Source organism: Haemaphysalis longicornis, unplaced genomic scaffold, assembly GCF_048455015.1.
Source record: "Haemaphysalis longicornis isolate Haplotype H1 unplaced genomic scaffold, Haemaphysalis longicornis Haplotype H1 scaffold_3, whole genome shotgun sequence".
Classification (NCBI taxonomy): Eukaryota; Metazoa; Arthropoda; class Arachnida; order Ixodida; family Ixodidae; genus Haemaphysalis; species Haemaphysalis longicornis.
In genome coordinates this window covers 12,236,762-12,242,883 of record NW_027526335.1, presented here as the reverse complement: position 1 = coordinate 12,242,883, position 6,122 = coordinate 12,236,762, and the positions used below count along the sequence as shown (strand labels likewise).

Here is a 6,122-nt window from a genome sequence, read left to right as displayed (position 1 = left end):
CTCGCGGCCGCCGAAGATGGCGCGCACCCTCTCAGGCACGACGCGAAGACGCGAGGGGGACCCCGACGGTCGTTACCAGCCGGCCGAGCGGCACGTGTCGACCTCGGGCCGCGCAACGTAAACACCGGTCGTCCTGCTGGGCCTAATGCGCTGGAAACCGGCCCAAACGCGGCCGGATGGGAGGTGCCGCTCCGTGACTCTGGCCTTTTGTGCAACGGCCATGGTGCCGGGGGTCACGACCTCTTGAAACGTCGGGTCCACGTCCTGGACGCTGCGGGCGAAAATCGGGAGGCGGCCGGCCGACGGCTCCCGTGGAGAATGCAGGGTACGTACGAAACTTGATGCGACCCCGGGTCGCCAGGTTCCCGGGGTCACCCTAAGGATAACTTATCGCGTGTCTTTGTAGAACGAGCAGAAGACAGCGCGGCTTCAGCGCATGATTCTCAAACCTCATTTCCTATACCGTTTCCGCATCTCCCAAAGTTGCAGTGTAATGATCTGTATTTTATTTTTTTCTGCAGAAGGAAAGAAATGATGTAGGTGTATTATATAGGGGTCATTGTTACATAGTTGATTGATTGTAGGGTTTAACGCACCGACGCAACGCAGGCGATGAGGCGCGCCGTAGTGGAGGGCTCCGGTTTACTTTTCACCCCCAGGGGATCTTTAACGTGCCCCGAAATCTCGTACACAGGGGCGCTTTTTGCTTTTCGTCTCCAACAGAAAAGCGGCCGCCGCGGCTGGGAATCGAACCCGCCACCTATTGTTACATAGTTGCTTGATGCTTAAATCGCGTAACTTCAAAAGGCTAGCATGTATCTTCCAGGCATGCACTGCGCAATGTACGGCGCGGTGCGGCTCTGTGGCCACCGGTATGCGCCTTGGTGGTCCGAAAACACACGAGGCAGAATTAAACGTCGTAAACATGTTGCCTGTAATTGCAACGCTATCGAACAGCGGAAAAGCGCACTTCCTTATTCGCCTAGCTCAGCAGGGCGATTACATCATGCCGGGCTAATACTTGCGCGTGAATAATTTATCTAAAGAAAAAAAAACACCAAGGAGGCATTTTTAAAGCAATTTAGCAACAAACGGCGGTACTTTCTAAAACAAAAACGAAGTTTCACAAGAAGATTACACTTTTGCGGACGATACGCATCGTAAAGTTGAAGCTGATGCGAGAAAAAGAAAACGGGTTCTACTGAATAATAACAAAAAACGTAAAATAAAAGCTGAGCTGAGGGGAATGGCCGTATCGTATTGTGCCCCTGCTAAAACTTCGGACACGGTAACATCATTTTCTTTAGTTGACCTGAATTTTATTGCTAAAGCCTGTACATGATACGTGAATGGGTACAAAAAACTCTGGGAGGTGCCAAAGTAAAAACTGCAGGCGGGACCTAACATGATGATAGCTAAAAATAAAATAAAGCAAGCATCACAAGAATACTGACACGAAAGATAATTTGTTAAACACTTTCCGTCCTCTATTTGCTCATAAGTGGAAGTGTTGCATCAATGCCGCGCAATACGCGAAGAATGAATGAACTGGTCGGTACCAAATGGATGTGAGGTACCCAATTGCGATTGCTTTCAGATTTCACTCTAGCATATTTCCTAGTTAACCAGTGTAATAGAACTTACAACCCTTTTAGTTTTATTCAAACCAACAAACATACCCCGATTCGATTTAGAGACTTCGCATTACAGGGCCAGTGTAACAGTTTTTCTTTCGACTTATGCCTCCAGAACGGCTGCGTAGCGGATGACGTCGTACCATTCGTAACAACGCTGCAATAGCCAATAACCGTGGTAATCGATTGATGAAGCTTGGTTCGATAGTAACTCTGTATCAGCGGTCGTATTCTTCTTAATTTGTTTCAAGAAGAATATGTTATAACGCGAGTTTTAGTCATTTCCTGGGACCACGTGTTCTTGGCGTAGAAATCCACGCACATGAATGTGAGGAGCATGAGAATTCGCAAACGATTTTACGGCTCCACTTTGGTTCATTACACGCGAAGCACACATGAGCGAACCCCGAATAGTTTTCTGACGTCGCTTAAAGCTATTTGCAACTCCGGGGAGACTTTCAACATTTGAAAAAAAAAAATTTCTGCCTTAACAAAAAGCTCGAACATGAAGTACATAAAATCAAGACCTTTACAAACACCCAGCACAAGCGGCAACGCTCATACGTGTCGACATTGTTTTGCGCAAATACAACGTTAGGTAAAATTGAGGCAAAACATAAGTGCATATCTGACTCCGTCGGCGTTCCTTTAATAGAACATATGCGTCAGATTGGTTTTACGGAAATAAGCAGGTTAAACAGCGTCCAGAAAAGGCGAGACGAAAACAAGAAGAAGAAAAGACAAAGAAAAATACGTGGGTTCACGCTGTGGGCTCGAGCGGCGTGCGTTAGGCTGGAATAAAGAACGATGATGATGACTATGATGATGATTAGCGGCCCTCCCTTTGAATCGGGACATCGGTTGTCAGCAACACACTTGCCTGTTTTATTCCTTTGATTGCTAATGGTATTCCATATGTAACAAGCTAATGACGTGTCATCTTACCAAAGAAACTCATATATATCTGTTTTACAGTATTCGTTTAATTCTACCGCTACTCTTTGGGCAGGCTCAAAATACTTTTTTCTGACAGATATGGTAGCTGTCCTAGGCCATATTCCCCTCTCTGCTTTTCGTCCACCAGCATTCTAATCTTCTTTTAGTCGTCTCGACAGCCTCGAAGTTAACTTCCTCTGTGCTACCCTTAAATCCTAGGGCTTCTGGAAGCCGAATATTTCCCTCATGTAGATTTGGATGAATACAGTCACATTCCAACACTATGTGCCGCATGGTTTCTGTTTCTTTTCCGCAGGCCACGCATACACCATAATTTCGTGAGTAATTCCCCACAAAGCTCTTAGTTTCTTAAGCATCCTGCTCTAACCTGGAAAAGCAAAGCACTGCCATTGGTATTATCGTAGAAATGTTCCTTTTTGATGTCCCTTTTCTCTTGCCTGTACATCTCCAACGACGTTTTAGCTTTCATTTCTCTCTCCATTTATTTGTTTCTATCTGCCTTGCTTCTTTTTTGGTTACGTTGGCTGTCTTAGATTCTTCACTGTTCTTTCTGTATTTCATCGTTAGCATTCTAGTTTTCCTTCACCACTGCGTGTCCACGCTTTTCTTGTATAGGTACCTCAAAACCTCAGCTGTCCGCCTACGTTGATTCATTGCTCTCAACCTCCCCTCAAAACATATTTTACTATGTGCTTCTCGAACTTCAAACCACGCCCAGCCCATATCTCCCTGCACTGCTTCGTTAGTTGTTTTACCATGCGCTCGTAAGGCCAAACGACCAACCATTCTCTGGTTTACTTCAAGGCATGGTAGAGCGTCTGATTTTAAGCAGAGTACTGCATTCGCAAATGTGAGGCTCGGAACCATCACTTCCTTCCACATTCCTCTCACTGCTTCATATTTGTTATACCCTTACAGAGCTTCATTATAGCGGCGTTTCGCTTTCCTTTGTTATATGTTGCTCGTCGTGAGTTCTTAAGTAGTTGTTCCCTTCGTTTATCCATACTGCCAAATATATTAGATGCGACTGCATCTCATTCACTCGCCTTGTCCCTGCATCCGGCGTCGTCGGCGTTGTTGTCGGCGTCCGCCCCTCCCCCAGTCTCTTCGCCGCGCGAGCTGCGCTCTCCGCCGCTCACCCCCTCTCCTCTCCGATAGCGAACACTCTCTCGCGAGGGGCATTGGATTGGATTCGATTGGCTTGGCTTGGCTTGGCTTGGATTGAATTTGGATTGGATTTGGATTAAAGCGGATTGTGTTGGATTGCGTTGCGTCATATCCGCGGCAGACGCACTGGCGTCGGCGCGTCCCCTTACCGTTATGCGCGCTATAAAACGCGGTGCCTGCGCCACTCCGCTCCATCGTTCCAGCGCCGTTCCTCCGCTGTCCAACGCGGCAACGTGAACCCCCTATGCGTCGCATCTACACAGGGGTTCCCGCGAGGGGAGGTGGGAGTTTTTTAGGGGCGAAGCTCCTAAAGCCATGGGTCTGTCCATCCCTTGTGTCTCGTGGTACGTGACCGCCGCATGCTTTCGGAGATGTCGCAAAGTGGGCCGCGTTGCACGCGCAAGAACCGGATGCAACCGGCAGCGCAAACTCGGCACCGGGAGCGCGAGCTTGTCTGTGTTCGCCAACGGAGGCGCGAGCGCACGTGCACTGCGAGGGGGAGATCACGCAAGAGATCACGCCACGAACGCAGGCAGTCGTTCTCGGAGATCGAACGAGACGCAAGGACCTTTGCTCGTTTCCTCTCGTCTTGTTCGGGCACAAGTTCGCCCTAAATAAAAGTTCTTTCTTTACCGTTGTGTCCAATCCTACGTGACAAATTGTGGTGGAGGTGCGGGGTAGTCCTCGATGGCGCGGGGTCTTTCACCAGGTCTGGGCCTGGGAGCATTGACTCCGAAAATAAAAGTTGATTTGTACAATGTACGCACACAGTCTTAAGTCTTTCGTAATGATGTAATGGGCGAAATTTCACGGGAGAGTTACGGTTACCGATGATCTCCCCCTCTCGAGCTTCGCCCCACTTATCATCATTCATTCCGTGGATATGGCGTGATTTTTTTGACTGGGTAATTGATTGATTGTAGGGTTTAACGCACCCACGCAACGCAGGCAACGAGGCGCGCCATGGTGGAAGGCTCCGGATAAATTTTGACCACCGGGGGATCTTTAACGTGCGCCGAAATGTCGGCGTTTTTGCTTTCCGCCTCCATCACGAAAGCGGCCGCGTCGGCCGGGAATCGAAGCCGCGTCCTCTTGCTCAGCAGCACAACGCCTTAGCCACTGAGCCACCGAGGCGGGTGACTCTGGGTAATTCGCCCTACTGGATTGATACTGCGTCATTGCTATATAGTAATTAAAAACCATTATGTATCCCTGATTTTATAGTGCTAAAATTGAACCTGAAGTCTGTGGCTTCCTGGCCACTAATATTTATGAGCCGTCGAATATCGCTGTGGTTATTAGCTAAAAGAACAATATCGTGTGCGTATAGCATTCCCCGAATAAGCTGTTGTACCACTGCTTTTTTCCACTTATGCATTAGGTTAAACCCTAATTGACTATCGTTTAGCTTCTTTTCTAGCCCTACCATGTAAAGCATAAACAGTATTGGGCTCAAAGGCCATCATCGATGGGTTTTGACCTGCTGTGCGCATTTCTGCCTTTCTCATGTCACGTGCACTCTGTTATCTTTATAGATTACTATAACGAACTGTATTAACTCGTCATCCAAGCTCTGAAGTTTCAGCCCCCTCCACAGCAGTTCTCTTTCTACGTTGTCATATGCGCCTGTAATGTCCTAGAACGTAACCCATGATGGTCTATTTTGAGCTTTCGCAAGTTAAATGCACTGAGTTATCACGAACAAATTATCATCCAAACGCCTGTCTTGTCTATATTCATTCTTCGGTTCCCCAAGTATTTCATTTTCTTCCACCCATGCTTGAATTTCTGATTTTATCGCGTGCAATACGAATCTATACACCACTGACTTTACTGCGAGTGGTCTGTATCAACGGTCTGTGTGAATTACTGTGAGTGGTCTGCAGCACTCAGGTGTGGTCAACTCCACCCGGCGGCCATTAAATTGAGCAAAAAAAGTCTACGCCAGCTTGCACAACGGTGCAAGCCTGATTTAACAGCAGAGCCGTGTGTCTCACGAAGCTAAACTCGACTTGAAGCATATAAGTCACTGAAAATCATTTACCCTCTGTATATATATGGCGCTCTTCGGCAGAAGACCAAATTAAACGCAAAGTAACGTATATATGGGCTTTATTTGTACAGTGACCTCTTGTGTCTTAATATGCTTCGTCGTCCGCCTCCGCAGTCTACGTCGAGAGCACCCTCGCCGCTGAAAACCTGCACTACTTCTTCTTCTTCTTGTTCTTCTGGGCGATCGCATTATCTTCTGGCAGCGCGGCACGCTTTCTTATAAGCCGCCTCTTTTTCGGGTGTCCGGACCGGATCTTCTTTGGTCGCCCCATCCCCCATGTGCGCGGAAAAGAGCTGGAGAGAGTTCTACCG

At 47.9% G+C, this 6,122-nt stretch overlaps 1 protein-coding gene across 3 annotated transcripts in view; it reads left to right on the top strand.

Moving 5' to 3' along the window:
* The first annotated feature begins 35 nt into the window (after positions 1-35).
* The window catches only part of LOC144173963 (flavin-containing monooxygenase 5-like), a 56,627-nt gene continuing 50,540 nt past the window's right edge, over positions 36-6,122 (top strand). For all 3 annotated transcript variants that reach the window (XM_077702345.1, XM_077702344.1, XM_077702343.1), the window contains exon 1: positions 36-325. The gene's annotated coding sequence lies outside the window, so the exon portion shown is untranslated. The remainder of the gene's footprint in view (positions 326-6,122) is intronic.